The sequence below is a fragment of the Fundulus heteroclitus genome, chromosome 7, assembly GCF_011125445.2.
Source record: "Fundulus heteroclitus isolate FHET01 chromosome 7, MU-UCD_Fhet_4.1, whole genome shotgun sequence".
NCBI classification, from domain to species: Eukaryota; Metazoa; Chordata; class Actinopteri; order Cyprinodontiformes; family Fundulidae; genus Fundulus; species Fundulus heteroclitus.
The window spans coordinates 19,071,897-19,092,351 of NC_046367.1; the positions used below are offsets into that span (position 1 = coordinate 19,071,897).

Consider the following 20,455-nt stretch of genomic DNA (forward strand, 5'->3'; position numbering starts at 1 on the left):
TTTCTGCTGCTGACTCTTGTTAATATAAGCAAATTTGATGGTTTTATAATTCAAGGTCACCTTAAACAACAGTTGATCCTTGTCGTCTGTTCATAAGAAAACTATTCTTCGCCACTTCGAACGTTTCTTTATTGTGACGGCTTTTAGGCAGAATATTTTCATACGCGTGTACATGTTGAGTTTCAACGGGCATGGCACCAACTTGTGGAGTGGCAAGGGAACACAGTTTTCACGTCTCTACTGTTGCTGTGTAAAGACAGATTATAATGAGAGTTTGGGTTAACAGATGATAGACGGATGAAGGATGGTTGCCATTCCGTCCGTCTGAAACCTTTTTTTGTTGCTATTGACATGTTCTTAAGCTGTTGCTCTGTAGTTATATGGGTTGTTTCTTGGATGCTTTCGTCACTTCCCACCTATAGTTGTCAAAATAGGTCTCTCAATATAATCAATACTAAAGAAACTCAGTATTGGGAGTCACAATCAATATACACTCCCACATTCACGTTTGCCCAAAAGTGTCGCGCTACTTCCAACAGCAACGCAGCAGCAACAGAGAAACTCAGCCTCTCCCCTCCCTGCAGCCACTTATCTCCATAACGCCCTGCCGCTGGAAGTTTAAACGCTCCTATAATATCAATGCAGCCAGAAAATAAACATTTGAAACCCTTTTTATTGAGAAAACTGTAATGATCAGAGGAAACGGACCCAAAATTCAGCCAGACCAGCAGAGGTTCAGATCAGGTTCTTTATTAACAAAAATCAAAGACTGAGGCAAAAACCAAAAAAGACCTCACAACCAAAAGACGGCACCAAAATGAACAGACTAGCGTGGCAGGCAGGACAGGAACAGACAGGAACAGGGTGGCTCAGATAACTGGAGACAAGGGGTCAAAAATCCAAAAGTAAACCAATAAACAGAAACTTGCAGGAGGAGACTCACCCATACTCAAACAGACGACCTGGCACTGATGTCTGGTCTCAACAGTTTATATGGAGGTGGAAGCAGGTGAAACCGGTGAGAAGTGATTGCAGCAGGGGTGGAGTTAGGCAGGTGTGCAGAATAAGTAATTAGACCAGACATCAGTGCTGAGGCTCAAAACAAGAACAGATCAGACAAATATAAATAGCTGACAAGACAAGTGGACAGAAACAAACTACACACACACGATCTAATAAAGAACAAAACAACCCTGAAGTACAAACCTAAAACAGAAAATAAAGCTAAGACTAAAACTGATGACAAAACAGGATAAACTAGCAGTAAACAAGAACCTAGACAAGACAAAACTCAAAGCAACCAGAGAACCTAAAGCAGCAGAGTAAAATGACTCAAAAATAAAACCCGAACAGAAACCAGAATATTACAAAAACACAAAAATGTTGTTCTGGGGACCATCCCCTGTAAGGCAGATGAACGAGAAAGAAGGAAATGCTGAATGATCCGACGTTAGCTGCGCTAATGCTACAGTTAATTGCGGGGAGATCGATGTTTTAGAGAAACATAGAAAGGTCACAAAGCTTCATTGTCTGACTGCAACAGTAGAATAGTAAACCTTCTGGATGACATAAGCTAATGCAATGTTGCATTCACAGACACACACAGCCCAATGACGGGGTTCTGTCGGCTCAGTTCTACTGGGGTCAAACCAACGCAGAAAAATGTTTATCAGCTGATGCATCTGTCAGCTACTAAACAGTGAAACAAACCAGTGCACCCCCTTCCATCACTTCTCCTTTTAGTTGCAAAGCTATTGGAGGCTGATGAGGCTAATATTAACACAGCTTATGGTGGAGCCAGCCAGAACAAGTAGGAACCCGTAGCAGCCTACCCTATTTTTGCATGTGCAGCTGAAATATTAATTGTTTTCATTTATTTATGGAGTGAGCAAAGAAGGACAAGACAAGTGGGTGAAAGGGATGTGGTGGCTAATTTCAGGTTGTAGCTGAAAGGTTAAAAGGACAAATTCAGCCATTTCTTTATTCCTTATTGTTCCATGGAGTGTACTAGCTGCCAATGCCCTGCTCCCCAACTCAGTCAGTGTGCACCTTTAAATGTGTCATTTCAGTTCAACCTGCTTTTTTTTTTTTTTTTGTCACAAACACAGAATCAGTTTTAACCGGGCACATGTTTTCATTTAATCTGCAGTAACTCCTCCAAGCATATCTGCAGTGGCCTCACTGGAGTCTTCCTGTCGACTTAACCGGAGTCCTGGGTGTGTGTGTGCCAGACTGACAGATTTCTGCCTCTTTCTCACCAGTAAAAAGGAGGCACATGAAGAACTCCTCCTGCTGTGTTCCCCTGGCTGCTGTGTGCGCCGCTGCAGAAAAACTCCAGGGGAAGTGCCTATGATTTAAAACTACCATGCCACTGAGCAGAAAAAGAAAACACAAAGGATATATAAATATGTAACCTGAATATACAGCGTTAAGGCATGGGAACCTTCATTAGCAGACGTGTGAATGGGTGTGTTCAAATTGCTGACTTTTGCCTTTAAAATGTGTTTTTCTTGATAGTATTTCATAGATTTCTATAATGTTTCGAAATGGATTCACCAGTTCATCTATTGTTTGCTTACCCAAACCCAGTGTTTAAAACTAAGTCTTTTCAAAAAACAAACACACACTGCGTGTGTTACATATATAAATTGTATCCTGCAAAAATACCCCTTGACCTTCTTCTTGTCATATTACATCCGCAGTCTTGACTATATTTTATTGGGATTTTAGATAACAGACCAGCACAAAACGTTGCATAACTAGGAATTGGAGGAAAAAGGAAACATGGTCTTTTGTTCAACATGAAAAAAAAACATGAAATGAGTGGTCTTAATTTGTATTCAGCCTTCTTTGTCAATATTTTGTCGACCCACCTTTTGGCTGAAATAATAGTTGCAAGTCTTTTGGGGTATGTCTCTACCTGCTCTGCACAAAGAATTTTTCACCTGTTTTAGCAAAATAAGTCAAGCTCAGTCAGACTGAATTGAGACTGTGTGTCTGTCAACATCAACAGATTCTCGATTGGATGACTTTGACCCGGCCATTCTGTGTTCTCTGGCTGCATGTTTAGGGTTGTTGTACTGGTAGAAGGCCGTGTAGAGTATTTGGGAGCTTCTTGCTGTAGGATTTCTTGCAGGATCGCCTTGCGTTGGGCACCATCCATTTTTCAATAAATTCTCACTAACTTCCTTGCCCCTGCTGAAGACAACCCTCCTCACAGCATGATGATTTCACTACCATGTTTCACTATGAGGATAGTCTGTTGAGGGTGATGCACAGCTTTGATTTCATAACACAGGATTTTTCATGCAGGCCACAAAGTTACCTTTTAGTCTTATGTGATCAGAGCACCTTCTTCTACATGTCTACAGTGTGTCCTACTTGGTTTTTGGCAATCTTTAAACAGAACCTCGTATGCTGCTGTTTAAATAATAACTTTCTTCTTTTCTTTTGCATTGAGATCAGACTCATTGAACGCACGTTCAACAAATTATCCTACCTGTGCTTTGAATCTCTGCAACTCCTCCACAGGTCACAGGGGCCTTTTGGCTCCTTTTGTGATTAATGCCCCCATTGCCCAGCCCAGGTTTGTTGGTGGGACATGCATCTGAACATCTCCCCATATTCAGATGATGGTAAATGTTAAATGGCTTGTACTTGTATGGCGCTTTAACTATTCTTGACGACCTCCAAAGCGCTTCACACCACAGTCAGTCATTCACGCATTCATACACACATTCACACCCTGACGGTGGTGAGCTATGTTAGTAGCTACAGCTGCCCTGGGGCAGACTGACGGAGGTGAGGCTGCCATATGGGCCCTCTGACCACCGGCAAACAAAAAAGAGCTCTGTGAGATGTTTCCAGCTTGACATGTTGTTTTATAACCTCATTGACATGCTTCTTAATTTTATATCTGCCTAGTATGGTGGGTATTCTTGATACTTAAGATTTTGTTCAATTATTTACATTCTTGAACAAACCTCTGAACCCTTCACTGACCAGCTATTTTTCTTATCAGAAAAAGAAATACACAATTGTAGACTTTATTTATCTATCCATACATCCATTATTGATATTCATGCAGGGGCTCGTGCTTATCTCCAGCAGTCATTGAGGAAGTGGCAAGATACACCTTGGACAGGTCAACAGTCTGTTGTAGGGACTTTATTTAGTAATTGGGAATTTACTGGAAAGCATTGATTTGTATCAGAATAAATGTGGCTGAATGCCAAAGCATGCCCCAATTTTCCCTTTTCTAATTCTAAAAAGAACGTGTAAAACCACATACCGTGTCATTATGCAAAACTTTGTGTTTGTCTGTCACATAAAATCCCAATAGAATATGTTGAAGCCGTAACCTGACAAAATGTGAAAAAGTTAAAGGGGTTATGAATATTTTTGCAAGCCATTGTAGGGGTGGTAGTTTTATGAAACAACGGCAATGTCATGGTGATATAAAAGAACAAAGCTATATTAATGGTTGTCCACACCTTGAGCCGGTCTTCTGCTGTATAGTTTTAATGCACTCAGTCACACACACACACACACACATACACACACATGCATGCACACAAGCACTCCCACATAAAAACACGAGCCATCTTTCATGCTTTGGCCAAGCACTCCCTGCACCAAGAAAGTCAGTATCAGCGCAAAGTTTCCCTCAGACATCTGTGGAACTTGTCACTGGTAATGGACCATGAATTATGGATATGGTTCATACATCATCCTCACGTTCACGCTGTAGCACGCACAAATTTACATGTGAGATTAGTGGAAGCAGCCTGACCTTTAACCAAGGGCGCGATGGTTCGGTGGAAGAATGGGTTGTGGGAGATCTAAAATATAAGTCAATTTCCTGCTGTGCTTATCGGAGCTATTTGACTGGCACAGGAGCAGGTAGTGGCCATCCGTTTCAAGGATTTAAACTTAGGCAGGAAATGAGACATTGGGGTATCTGCTTAATATCCTACAGTAGGAGGATATAAATGAGAGCGAAGGGAAAGAAAAGTCACATAAAAATACGTTTTATCAGTGCAGAAAAGAAAGCACGTGTTTCAGTGGCATGATTAGTCTTTAGACGGCTCCAGCGGTAGCTTTCGCTCGTGTGTTTTGAAATGATCACAGTACTTTACAGGCTGTGGTGACTGCATCTGACTGTGTGACAGACATATCCTTTTCCCTTCATTAATCTCCATTTTGTCGTGCAAGGATGGGAACGAGAGCTGGAGAAGAAGGGAGGGAGGCCTGTGAGCGAGCGCCGGACAGGGCAAAAGGAGGTGTAGCGAGATTAAAGATACGGCTCGCCATGAAATCAGAAATGAGACGAAGGAAGGGGTAAGAGTGAGAAAAGCTGGTGAGAAAGAGGATGGAGAGAAGCAGAAATTAGCACTGCAATTGAAGATGCAGTTGTCTGGAAGATGGGGGAGAAAAGTAAGCATGATGCTGATGATGAGAGTAAAGATGAGCTGAGGAATATAGGTTTAAATTGGAGGAAATTTGTGGTGTGAAAGAATGGTTGGGGGAAGGGAGAAGGAGCCTGCTGTTTGATCTTTAACAGGATTATTTTTCCCTGGTGTCTCTTTTATTTATTTCATTTTTTCTCCTTGATATTTATTCATATGTAAATGCTGGCTATGCGCCAGCAGAAAACCATATTAGAGCTGTGTGCTGCACTGAGCCCACCCTGTGACTGTGCATCGCCAATGTACAGCGCCATCCTGGGTAATCCTTAAAGGATTTCTGTGGACCTCAGCATCCCTGCTGCTGTAGGCTGGGACGCAGGCAGACTTTTACTTTTTCTCTGGACTGCAGAGTTTAGTTTTGTTGCCGTTTAACAGCTCAACCTTTAGAAACCAACATTTGACAAGGTGACTGTCTGTTTGTGTCTCCTCGCCGTGTATTAAAGAGATGCTTGCCTTGCTTTTACGTTCGAGCAGTCAGCTCATGTTGAAAGACAAAAACAAAGCCGGTTGAGGCCAGCCTGATTAGTGTTCTATCTCTTATTAAAACGAGGACTTGGCTGAATGTTTGGTAGCTATTAGAGCATTTCCAAGATTTTCTTTGAGCAGGTTAAACCTTCATTTGAGTGGTAGGTGTTAGATCCTGGGGAGGATATTGATCTCCTCTTACTTGGATTATACAACTTCGGCACCGTTGGCCTTTAATGAGGCCATCAGCGAAGGACGGTACTTGGGCTCTGTGGCTTTAAACTGAGGAGGGATTTCATTATATCTAACTTTCCATGTCTGGTTCTGCTTCTTGAAGCTAAATATTCAGCAATCCTTGAATCTTAACTCTGCTGAGTTAAAAACAACCTATTTTGGGCTTATTTTCAAATCCTGATACAGGCGCAGGTTGATTTCAAACAACAAGGTTTGATTATAGATTTGACCCAACATACTGGGGTAGGCTAATGACCCAAACAATAGATTAAAGTGACTTAAGTTTAATGTTTAGGTACCAAAAGTAATGAAGACAATACTTGGTAACCGAGATTACTAAACAATTAATACCTTGGTTGAAATTAGTGAATTTAGTTCAGCATTAACATAAAATGTCTGAATAAGACCTTTGTTGACAAAAAAACAACACATTTTCTCTATCTAAAGTGGAATAATACAGTTCAGTTGAAATAAAATATGATTCAAAAGAAGTTGGAAAAGTAATAATGGGAAAAAAGATGGAATACTCTTTTGTTTCCTTGGTGTTAGAATCCCCTTAAAATTAGGTGTTTTTTATTTGTCAGTAGGTGAAGGTCTTTTTCATGTGCTGTAAACATCAAATTGGATATATATTTAATATAGGGCAAACATTTAATTGTAATTTATGTCAAATATTTCACAGCTTTACACAAAATCATAATCAATGGTGCTGGACAATTTTGACATTCACATGGTTGGAGAATATGATGCCCCTAAAAGTTGAACATACAGTAGCAACAGTTTAGCTCAAAATTATTCATAATCCTGGCACATTTAGATGCAAAATAATTGTATTTGACCATTACACTTGCTTCTATAACCCACATTTATAATGTTTTTAATAAATGCATTAAGTCCCCATAAACAGGAAAAAACAGTCCTTTATATGTGCTTTATGGTAAATAACCCACATGATGAGCACATAAAGGGTTGACTGTATTGAAAGACTCGTGCACCACTTTTAGCCAATGAGCTGCTGCAAAATGGCGCATTGTCCCGCCCCCATCTCCATCTCTGACAGTGCGGGCCTCCCCCATTTCTTCGGCTACAGAGTAAGTTTTGAAAATCATTTTCACTTCTGTACGTAGCCGAACTTTCTGGCCAAACATTTAAGTTGCTATACATCAACTTTTGCCAAGGAAAATCTTTGCTATGAGATCTTTTAAGTAACAAGAGCGTTGCACTTCCAATGAAAAACAAACAGCATGTTGCATCTCCCAAAATGTATGTTTTTAAAAAGTGTCAATTTTGGATAAAACTATTCAGCTGCTCTCTCAATAGCATAAACTGAACATTTGAGTTAGAGAAATAACCAAGCAGGGTTTTTTTTGTGTTGTTTTTTGGTATCGTGAGAAACAATGATCCCTCATTGATATACACTACTAGTCAAAGGTTTGGACACACCTTGTCATTCGATGCTTTGTCTTTTTTTTCATTACTACCAGTGGGAACTCCTTCAAGACAGTTGGGAAAACATTTCGGGCGACACACGTCATAAAGCTCATAGAGAGAAGTCCAAGAGTGACCAAAGCAGTAATCAAAACAAAGGGGTATTTAGAAAAAAGCTAAAATATACAAGATGTTTTGAGTTATTTCACAATTTTGTGTCATAGTTTTGATGTCTTCACTATGAATCTGCAATGTAGAAATTCATAAAAGTAAGTAAAAAGCCACTGAATCACAAGGGTGAGTCCAGACTTTTGACTGGTAGTATGCAATCATATTTTTTTGTGTATGTTTTATTAGAATATTGATGAATGTGTACGTCATACCTCTAACCTTCTTATAAAGGACATATAGGACCTTTCAGGTCAATAAGCATAGGCAGAAAGGTTAGACCCATTCCCATTGGACAATGCTTGATGCTTATAGAGTTTTATAGAGATTCACTCAGTTAGGAATCATAAATCAACGCAGAAACACATGTATGCATAAAAATGCATAATTGACAGACCACTTGGCCTGTGATATATTATGAAGCGCAGTCAAATAGATGTCTAACAATTGGCAAAAAGTGATTCCATTAAGTGGACCATAAGGTGATGTCTGTCTGTCTTACCGTGTGTATTAGGGTTTATTTGTGCGTCGGTGTGTGCATTTTGCTTCCCAAACATACAGCAAGAGGCCATTAAACCAGCTGTGCCAATTGTCTTGTAGGGTGCTCAGGGCCACAAAATGCAATTAGATTTTCCTATAAAATATTTATTTCCACAACACCTACTGTGCACCAGAGGGGCCTTTTATCCACTGTGGCCTTAAATATGAAAATAGTATATAAAGTTCTTGCCTGAGAGAGCAGCAGATACAATTTCTCAGCGTGAGCTCGTGCTCTCGCACGCTGTGTTTATGGGCACAGATGAGTCCATGCAAATAAAAATGAGGGCAGTGCATGACTGCAAATTGTATTACGGTTTTAGATATTTGAAATGAACACATTGTAATTTGTTTTCATAAGAGCATCACAGGTGTACTTATTGCTGTTTATTTTGAATTTAACAAATGGTAGCCAGGAAGCAGAGATGACAAAGTACACCAATCCATAACTCTGAAAGACATTAAATTACTGCCCTATTTGATGTTTTTATGGGGCATGGGAAGACCTTTAATTTAAAAGGTACTCTGACTAAATTTTCTAATTTGAGGATGTTTGGATGCTTTAGATATACCGCAATATCCTAAACAGGAATTATAGTACAGTTTAAGAAGTTTGCATACACTTGGTCATGGATGTCATAATCATTTGGGGCTGTTCAAGTTGTCATTTTGCTGTCTGTAAATATTGCGCAGTATAAAAGTTCTGGCATTTTCCAAAACAGGAGTTGAGTGCCCAACAGGGATGGATGTCTTAATCCGTCTCAAGGCATTTTTTTCCCTGTCGCGGTTCCGTCGAGGCTGGTTCGAGACCCCATAAATCTTTCAAATACTAAGCCCCTATGATCTGCACAAGAAAAAAGGCAAACAAACTGAATGGACGTGCCCCTACAGATTCATAGTGACCCAGATCTGATCCCTCGCTTTGTGCCTACATGAGGCGAGAATCAGCATCGCCCACAACACCAACAATTAATGCTCCGTTAGTTAGACTAATTTACATTGCAGCATGCATTGATTGCAGCACCTTTCTTCCTCCTGATGCACGGGGCACAAATACTGTCCAAGGATTACTTTGGTACAAAACCTGAACGCAGTCAGAACCGCCTCTCAGCTCTCCCACTCAAAAAGTTGGATTTATCTCACCAGCCCGCCATAGATAGCTGTCTGCTTTTCACGTAAGTTACGTGTTTATGTGTACATTTGTAAAGCTGAGAGGCGCTGGGTGCACTCAGCTTTGAGGTTAAGTTATTCTGGGCTCTGTAGATTCAAGCTTAAAAAAAAAAAAAAAAAAAAAACCTGAGGATGACTCTGACTCCCCAGGAACCTAAAGAGCAACTCATTGCTGAGGCTGTGTTCATTTTCAGCCCCATTTCAGAGAGCAGCCTAATCCCCCTGTTCTGTGGATCCGCTTTGGCCAGTTTTTGCAGCTGCATAGGACACAGGGTTTGATGCATTACATTACTGAAAATCGTGAACGACCCCTAAGTAGGCCATCCAGTGCCTGTGGACTTTCCCAGATGTTGAAAATTATTGTTTTGTAATCAAATTTAATTTATTTACAGCACTTTTAAAAACAATTGTTGATGGCTAAAGCATTGCAAACAAAAATGACACACAACAATAATAATTCAAAGTTAAAAGCATAAAAGAACATAAAAACATGACAAGGCTAAATAAAACCATAAGTTAACTCACATGCTGTATCAAAAACCAGCGAGTACAAAAGGATTGAAGCTACCAAGTTGACATCTGAATCAGCCCTAAGGTTTTACAGAGAAGCGTTCTACTCTAGAAATTGTAGATGCAAAAATTACTGAGAGGTTTATGCAAACACTGCACCAATTTACGAACATCCTTATTAGTTTATTATGATGATTATTTAATACCCAGAAGTAGTTTTAGTTGAAGAATGGCTCTTTTTTTTATTTTGCTTTTTGTGCATTAAATTATTATTACTATTATTATTATTATTATTATATATATATATATTTTTTTAGAAAACTTAATTAGTGTCCCGAAATATACGTCTAATTTGAAAGATTCAGTCTTAGTCTTGGGCTTGGCCTCAGAGGGCCCGGTCTTGGAAGAGCCTCTCTTTGCAAAAGGATTTTATTTTATTTTTGTGAACTTTTGACCCTTTCCCTCACAGGTTCAAAATAATACATACATGTTTGAATATATTTAAAAGCACTCAGTAAAATTCAGTTAAATGTCTGCCAGAAAGTTCTTGAAAAAACCAAAAGCACTTTGTGGCGATCGACAAGATGTTGGTATAATCCTGCCAGAATAATTAAAAACACTTATTGACAGAATTAGAATTTATATAGATTTCTTTGTTTGCTGGGACAAATCTAGCTTTTAAGGATATTAGAAACATTTTCAATTGGGTTAAAGTTGGGGCCGTGTTAGAAGCTCAGTGATAGCCTGTTGTAACCATTGCAAAGGGGGGTTTGATTTGTGGTTTATTATCATTGTTCTGGTGGAACATCCAGGTGTGTCTAAGTTTTAACCATCTAACCCAAAAGGTGACCCTCAGATGAACAGAAAGAGGTTAAGCTTGTGAAGAAGAATCCAGAAATTACCAAAGCACAAATCTGTCAATAACTGGAACTGAAACCGTTGCAATAGGAGTGTCAGTGTCCACAGTGAAGCAAGTTTAGCATACGAATAGACCAAAGATTAAGTACCTCCTGTGAAATCAAAAAATGTTTAAGCATGACAAAATAAGTATCTGTCCATATGGACAAGCCAAATATTGGCCTCTGTTGACACAGTGACAGAAAGATTAGTTAGACAATATTGAGGACATCTTTTCTACACTACGAACTCTCCAGCATCATGGTGTCAGCGTTATGTTGAGGGGTTGTTTTATGTCCTTTTTGTCGTTCCAGGACATTCTTCTCAAATTAAAAGACAAACTTTAAAAGTTCAGTGGGGATATTTGAGCCTTGGTGTAAATCTTTGATATGGTGGATTAGAGAAAAACCCACCCGGCATTAAAGCATCCAGTGCTTACTTTAAAAATAGATGTCATACCAGTTCAGCCAATCAGGTAGTATTGTAGCAACGACAGAATGACAATCTCCTATTTCTTCTTTAGACTAATATTATTAGATGTTTCTACTTCATTATAATATAATACATGTAAAAACACATTTTTACACATTATAATTTGATGTTTTTATATGGATGGAAAATCTGACTTTATAGTACATCTAACTGCAATCAAAAAAAAAATTCAAACACTATTTTGTCCTTCTGGGCCTGCATACTTCGGTTATCTATCTGCTTGCAGTTTAAAAGCTAATACAATACTCTCAGGGGACATTTTTTTAAAAGCGGGAACTTAAAATGTCAAAATTCATTATGGTCATCTTTCATCTTGACCGTTGTCGTCACAAGCTTTGAAACATATTTAAGTTTGGACGCTTGGGGAATTCAGTATATAAACTCAGAATACTAATGGCAAGTCCATAACCGTATGCTGCAGCAGTTTAGGATTAATCGATTGCAGTTCTTATTTATCCAAAGGTTTTTCATGTTCTGTAGAAAAAAAGGACAGTGTAGCAGTGTTTCTTCTCCACTCTTTGAAGTGCTTAACATTCTCAGCTGATCAGGCTTTTTTTTTTTTTTGTTGACCTTTTGCATGAAGTTCACATACTGCTGCTTGAAAATATCAAAGTGCAGAGTCCAACAGGTGAACCCTAACTGTGGGAGGAAAACTCGTAAGAGAATTATTCTTGGGCTCTTGTAGTGTCTTCCCATGCATGTGCTCATGTGGGAAGATGAGTGGGTGGAGGCCAAATGTTAAGGAATAAGCAGGATGGACCATAGTTAGTGAAAAGATCAAGAGTCTGTACAACTAGTATTTATGAACCACTATAGAAAGCAAACTGGAAATGAACTTTCTTGACTCGTATCTACTAGATGTGTAGTGCTGGTATGTTATGATTTAACTGTTTAGTGTATATTAATGTTATATGAGTGTATTCATGTATATGTGGGTTTATATTTATGCTACGTGTGTGTCTGGTCTGCACTGGGAGGATTATTGTAGATTTACAAGCCGTAATAACAATGAGGAGACCCACCCCTGGGACCCATTCTCAATCACTATCACAATGAAATGCTGCTAATTCCTATTTAAAGCTGCCGCACAGGCACTGCCCTCCCTACTCACCGGGCCGGAGGGAGAGTAAGAGGCACAGAGCGAGCGACAGGAGGAGGAATCCATGTTTTGTTAGTTGGTATCATTTCCGCTAATTCTTCCTGTTGATTTTATCTCCATAAAACCGATCGTCTCCTGTTTGTTTACGGATGTTTATGAGGTAACTCCAATGCATTTGCCGCTGGAGAGCAGCACGGTAGCATCTGTGTCATTTGTCTTGGAAAATGCCCACGCAAATGCACCCTCCTTATTGGACCTTATTGGCTTTGCACTGAATTACTTTGAAGTTTCAGACTTAAAGAGGATTGCTTTCATTCGTGGCCAGCAGGTTAATGTCTGGAGTCCGTTGTTTTATTAAATGCACGCATTAATTCATAATGTCGGCGCAGTCAATGTGAGCAGCAAACGAGGGTATTATTTTCCGTTGTTAGGATGTGTCACATGAAGGGCAAATGTGAAGCGCTTGTGAGTTTTTTTCTTGCTTTATGATATCACTGCCTGCACTTGCTGCAGCTTCCTACTGCTATCTCGTGCACAAGCAGACTCATTTAGAGAACTGCTTTAATTGGGCACAGAATCAGGGAAAGAAATCTCCAGATGCATAAATATTTTAGAGGGAAAACATTCAACAGCACTGCACAATCTTGTCCTGTCTTTTTGTCCCTGTTGAATCTCTGCGTGTTTTCTCTTGCTCACTATGCATGTCTACTCCACTGCATGGTAAGATGCATAAGGTTGTTAGAAGCTGCATTGTTGTCCTGTTCTCCTTTGGCTCTTAACAATAGGTCCTTTTTGCAAACAATCTGTTGTAAATGTTGCATGCCATTGCTGGTAAGCAAAAGCACATGCACATGTAAAGTGGCTTTAAACTGGGGCGCCATAATAAATGGGGTAATAATTTCTGCATTATTAATGAACCAGCAGCATACTCATTTTAATTGAAAAGTTCTTTTATCTTCAGCACATGCTCATTATCCCTTCCTTTAACGCGAGTGTTGTAACACAAACTGCAGATAGTACACTTGTGCTTTGTTCATTTTCCTTTCGGTTACCAGTCTTATTATGTGATTGTACATGATTTTTGTTGGTGGGGTTGCAGGTGGGATGTGGGGTAATGGGGATTGGATGGAATATTTTTGTTTTGACACTTTGTGCTTTTAGTCTTTCCACTACTGTAAAAATATATATACATATTTGCAAATAGGATTAATAACTAATTATAATTTTCAATTGAAAAAAAGCAGGTTTCATGCACTGTATTCATTCTAAAATTCTATACTTTTTCCAAATTCAACCTCCAGAGTTATGAGTCCAGCTAGGCTCATATTTTGAGCAAAACATTACTCTTGGTTTGTGTTACATATTTGGAAATGCTGGAAAAGCATGTCAACTACGTAAAGGGATGATTGGTGCAAGAAACCTGGTTATTTGCCAAGCTTTATTGATTCTGAAGAGGATAGGACAGAGGATAAAACCAGAGGAACCATTTAAGGAAATCTAGGTCAATGAAAGCTGGCAATTCTTCAGCTGAATGTCATCTCAGTTGCACATTTATGCACCATATGTCAATTATTATCAGCAGACGGTCATGAAAGACAATGGATATACATTTCTGCCACATTGTTGGACCATAATAGCATTATGTCATTCTTCTTTTCCTATGGGAATGTTGCATTGATCAGGCATATGGAGCATGGCAGGTTCTAAAGCAGTTGTCTCAAACTCCAGTGCCCGGGGGCTGGTGTCCTGCAACTTTTAGACACTTGTCTGCTTTAACACACACTTTGCTCAAATATCAGCTCATTATCAGAACTCTGTAGAGCTTGACTGCATGCTAGTGAGATAGTTTAGCCACTTGATTCAGGTGTGTGGGGCCAGGGACACAAGTAAAGATTAGAGGACACTAGCCCTCGAGGATATAAGTTCGAAACCACTATGCTAGAGACATTAGGATGGATAGATGGATAATAGTGATGTGCAAATATACATTCAACAATGGCCATAGAAACTTGTATATATTCAAGATGACCTTTAGAAATAATCTTCTGTAATCCATGTAGTAGCCACACAAAAGCTTTAAAGCACAATGAAATGTGAAAATATTGTTGGGTAGCACCAATGCCTAACAGCTAGAAGGCTGCATGTTCAAATCTCAGCAGGGGTCTTCTCTGTGTGGAAACGTTCTGCCTATGAATGCTGTGGGTCCTTTCAGGTATTCGGCTTTTCTTCCACAGTGCAAAAACGTGGATGTGAAGTTAATAGTTGAATGGCCCTTGGGCTTCAGTGTATGTGTGAGGTTGCCTCATGTCTCTCTGAGTCAAAGGAAACTTGACAGGCAATGAACAATGTACACTTGTAAGAGTATTATTATAGATTGTAGAAAGTCTGCTCGACCATTAATCGAGGAAAGGAAAGTAACAATGAATACTGTGCTTTATTTTGCTGCATAACAACTAATGAACTTAAAAGGTCAGAATAATGTAAAATTTTAAATTGAAAAATTCCTTGGTCTATCCAACTCAGGTATGACAGTTTTAAGAAAATGGTGCAACACCAAAGGCTTTAAAGGGAAGTAGTTTCAATTTGTCTCAGACTCTGTAACATTACTGTGAGTAATAGTTCCCATACCTGTAGTGCTTTTTCATGAAAAATAAGATAATGAAATGGTATAAGCTATAAAAACACAATGTCACAGTTAGGAAAACTAAAACAATGAATGCAAAAACAATAAAATAATACCATGAAAACATTGGCCTAATGCTAAAGCTCCCCCAGAAAGTAAAAGCGAATGCGAATTAGTTTACAAAAGTGATTTAAAATTACCCAAGGTTCTTGCGGACCTTATGGATTTTAAAAATCCATAATAAATGTCTACATTTTCACAAGAGGCTGTTGTTGCAGTACGTTGCTGTTTCTCCAGCTGAAGAGCGTCTGACTTGTTGTACTGTATGAATCCACCTGAACAATTACTCGTTAGTGTACTTTAAAGGCGGCATATCATGCTTTTAAATCCTTCCTTTTCACATTTAAAGGGGCCAAGTCAGGTACTATGACTTTTTCGAATCTCTTCGCCATTAGCTCATTCTTGTTGCATACAAAGGTTTTCAGGTTAAATATTTGCACCCTGTTGACTTATTATATTTTATTACTGTGTTTTACACTATGTTTTTGCTCTATTTGTGTATATTTACCTACAATAAGGCCTAATGTCACATGGTCTTGTTATGAGTAAATGATTCAACTAGGAGAAGCAATGGAGCCAATCAAGTCAGCAACGTCCATCAGAGGTGCGAAAACAGAGATTAAGTAACCCTAACCCTGTAAATTAGGTTGGTCTTCGACCATGCCGAGCTATCACTTTACAGTGGCAGGACGGTCTACTGGCTCTCACAGCAGCTGCATTAATTGTCAGCATTTTGCTTTCTGATAGTTCCACAATACTGCCGGCAGATGGCACAACCATGTTTATATCTGCTGATCACGCCTGATGCAAAATTATTTTTGGGATCAAAAAGGACTAAATAAACAAGATGAACAGTATACTGTTTTATTTGAAATAAAAATAGAGAAATAAAAATGGTGAATTTGCTAAACTGGGTAGCTGGAAGACCATGACCTTGTTTAGCAAATGCTGTTACGTAATTGTCCAAAAAAACACAATAGGTAATAGAAAAACTGAACAGGTTGAAAAATATGACCAAAACAGAGTATAAAGATGTATGCAGTACCTAGACAGACTAAATTAATCTTTTCTGATGTCAAGTACCCAACAAAATGTATTTAAGGATTAAAAAAGTTGCATATACCCCCTTTAAAGACTGCCAGTGGTGAAGTAAACATAAAATTTACGACAGTGCATCAGCATCAAAGATGCCGTGTTTCTGTTCTTCACCAGGTCTGGTAGTAGTTTGGAAATTATCACAGTTCTTTAGGTGGATTGATACAGCTGGCAGGTTTTACCAGTGTAACTGCTCAGTAATATGTCTGGGGAAATAAGTGATTGACTTAACAAAATCTCAAAATAAATTTTTTATAGCCTTTGAGCAAACTGACAACTCACTACTGGTCAGGTGACTGATAACCCAAGCACTGCAACATCAGCATAGCATCATTGATGTTGTCTACCTGAGAAAACCAACAAAATGAACAGTCTCTTGTGAAGATTTATTAAAATACAGCATTTCGTACAAGGAACAATAACATTTTTATTTTTATTCATAAAACAGATGGAATATCAAAGTACATATTCTTTCTAGATATGGCAAATTGCCAACAAAGATGTAAATATAAAAAATCAACAACCAAGAATCTTTATCGTCATTATACCACCATAATTCAATATTGGTGAGACACAGATTTACACCTAACGGACGTGTTATAAGCATGGCGGGCCACCAGGCTTAACTCCCCCGTCAGGCTAAGCGTTGTCTGTTTATCTTAAATGTGTTCGATGTTTTAGAGCGATATAAAATGATGAGTAAAGTTCTTGTGCGACAGAAAACCTCCCGGTCGAAATAGCTAACACATTAGCTGTTATTAGAATGACGCACACCACGTTGTAGAAGGCTCTAGAACCTGCCATGCCCTGTATGCACCCCCTCCTTGGACCCTCATTAAAAATATCAGAAGTAAGATATGAAACTGGTATTTCAGCTTCAAATATGGAAGAGCATATATATATAACGTAGCATCCAGGCTAAACGAATAGCCATCTTAAAATTTCTCTGCAGTTGATTTTATTGTCCACTCTGAAAAATCGTTGTCCAGGTTCAAAGTTGCATCAAGAAAATTGGCTTATGACTGTAATCGGAAAAGGTACAGCTTGACTGTCATAAACTAAAATTTGTCATCTTTCTTGGTCAGTGAATATGCCACGTGTGAACACTAAAATATTGTCAACAACAGTTGTTGGTGTGGAAGTTGTTACAACAGGAACTAAAGTCATATTTAACTAATTTCATTGATTCCTGAGCTCAGACCCATTGCTACATGATGGTGAAGATTCTCAGTCATCCAGGTCATGGTCATTACAAAAAAAGTAAAAAAAACAAAACAACTGGACTTGTTTTCCGTAGTTGAAGACGTTTCTCTTCCTATCCAGGAAGCTTTTTCAATTCAAAAAGTCTGGAGTAATGTGGAGTATCGAGCTTTATACTACGGCCCAACGAAGGCATGTTGCATGTTATCTAAGCCATTATAAGGCCTTTGACCATTAGCACCATAAAACCTTTAAAATAAATTAAAAAAGCCTCTGTATTTTCCACAGGCATGTTGGTTGTTCATTCAGTTTTCTACAAACAAAAATAAAAAATAAAAAATAAAAAAATAGACTTTGGCAGGTCCCTTATTTAGCGTCTTAGGAATTTTGTACCTTTTGCTGTTTTGGTCAGTTCAGGCCCAGATGCCTGACCTTTTCAAACCACAGGATTAATTTGTATCCATCTTGGGTATGTTTAATAAAATAACAAGGGAGTAAACTGACACAAAAATAACTTCAGAACAAAAGAAGTTAATGACTGCTCGTGTGCATGGGTACATCTCTGTACATATTGAAATAATTTTGTCTTTTACATGAATTTTGTCTTGAAAATCTTTATATTTCTTTAAAATTCTGAATCATGCAATTTAACTAATAGTGAAAAAGTCACTCAGAAGGTTTCAGAAAATTGTCCAAACTCATCTAAATTATATAAGTTGTGTTCAAGAGTCTTTTTTAGGCATGAGTCTTCAGGCGCACTGTGTGAATATTTCTTTTTTAATTTAAACCTGATTCCTATTGTGCAGAATTTGCTTCTGACTTTGCTTTGGGGCAGAGGGTTGGAAATGTTGCGTGCACTTTCCAAAACACACAGGATAGCCACCAGCTGTAGCTTTCCATTAGACGGCCAAGAAACTTCTCGGCAAGGACTTTTTCTTCAAATTTTCACTCTAAGACCATAAGCAGGCCTCGGGGAATGACCTCTTGACAGACATCAAGTTTACAATGGCATTTGGAAATGTAATGAAATTAACATTAATCTCCACAGTTGTAACTCAGGATGTTGAATTACCTGACTATGACGACCACATTTGTGTGTTTGTAAAAGGGAAGTTAATGCCCTTGTCTTGCTCTGTCTCTCGCCTCTTTATTTTTGTGCTTCTCAGGCCACAAGAGGGGAGAGGCAGAGAAGCAAGGGTGATAATGACTTGTCAAATTAGAAGCGATGGAACCTGCAGCGAGTGTAAACACAATTCGGGATGTTCAGATGACATTTTCCAAGCTGTGTTTCTACTGGGGGAGATTAGCAGAGTGACAGCTGTGCCTGAATCTCATGGATCACAGCTGCACAATGGCGAGCATTGGCCCACACATACACATCCGCACGGAGAGAACAAATTACTGGCATTTTAATACGAAACTCCACAATGACACCTGCATAAACAAACTCAAAGATTTCCCCACAGAAAAATACAAGCAACTACACACGCTTTGTGTTTGAAATACAAAGCGCGTGTAATATGAAATGCCTCTCCTCCTGGATCCCTCCTTCCTGTTCATGTTCCAGGGGTCCCTGCAGTCTAGGCCAGTCAAGCCCGTGCATGGATTTGTATCCATGTAGTCTGCCCACACCCTGTCAACATGATAGATTGTGTTCACGCGCAGCCTTGACTCCATAACTTATTGGGACCTTATTTGCATATGTTCCCATTGCCAGTAAAACTGTACATGATGTAGGAGAGCCGTAGACGTTTCAGTTGTTAAAATATTAGGGGGTCCTGTTTCCTCGCGTTCCATTTTACGCATGGTCAGCCTTCTCCGCACAGCAGAAACCGTGAACGGTGCTGCTCATTTTCTGACTTTGCCGATGAAATAAAGAACCATTTACGAGGAACAATATTCAGACCTTCACATCTCCCACCTTCCTGCCCCCCACTATTGGAGAGATACTATTGAGAGTCCTAAGCACATCAATTTGGGCCTCAAATGACTTTCTCCGGCTGGCCAAATCCTGACAAGCTTTCTGTTCTCCTTAAAAAGAACCCTTTTATCACCAACAGAAAGATGAGCTAAGGAAAGAGAAAGGGAGAGAAAGAGTGAGAGAGGGGGAAGTCAAAAAGCTAATATCACAGTGACACCCTTTCAGCACACAACAGGGAAAATTTCTGTACTATAACGGGTTCTGGTTAATTTGAAGTCAATTGGAGAGTTATTAAAAGGGATCTGAATGAGCTGCAGTGAACTTGGTCAAGGGCAGCAAACTCACCCTGGTTTCTGCATGGAACATTAGAGACACGCTTGTCACCTTTCATGCAAACTGCAGAAGTTTATTTCTGATCTTTCAGTAAACCTCTTTTGCTTCCAGTACTATTCACTTAGAGGCCTCTTTACAAGGTACACCTGTTTAGCTGCTTTTAAAATTAGTGTCAGTAGGCCAATCGCATGGCAGCAAATCAGTACATTTAGGTGTCTGGACGACGACAGGACAATTAGTTCATGACAGGCATCATAAGGGGAAGAAGAAGGTGATTTATGCAACTTTTAGCACTGGCGTAGTTTTTGGTTCCATACGTTGGTATTTTTTCGCTGAGAAAAGAGAAAATATGCAGTTATGAAACTGCCTGGTTGAGATCTGAGCCCAAAGGAAAATGGGCAAGCTTGTTCAATATGATATAAGTTAAACCAGGCTAGGCACATTAATGAATCAAGCAGATGGGCTTCGGCGGCAGAAGAATGCACCGTAACACTCCGGCACGCTAAAAACATGAAATCAACGCTGCAGTTGACACAAAATGATTAACCATCAAAATTATACGATAACAAAAATATGTTGCCTGCCATAATGAGTCAAATCCTCGGCTGGAACATTCAGATGGTAGCATTAAAGTTGAGCACAAAGAACGTGAAAGCACGGATCCATCAAAACTGGTTCATGCTGGTGGTGGAGGTGTAACGGTGTGAGGGATATCTTTGCCAACTAAACATCTAAATGTCGCATCCTAGCTGAGT

At 39.2% G+C, this 20,455-nt stretch overlaps 1 protein-coding gene across 4 annotated transcripts in view; it reads left to right on the plus strand.

Moving 5' to 3' along the window:
- The window catches only part of il1rapl1a (interleukin 1 receptor accessory protein-like 1a), a 296,141-nt gene that overhangs the window by 85,802 nt on the left and 189,884 nt on the right, over positions 1 to 20,455 (plus strand). The window lies entirely within an intron of this gene.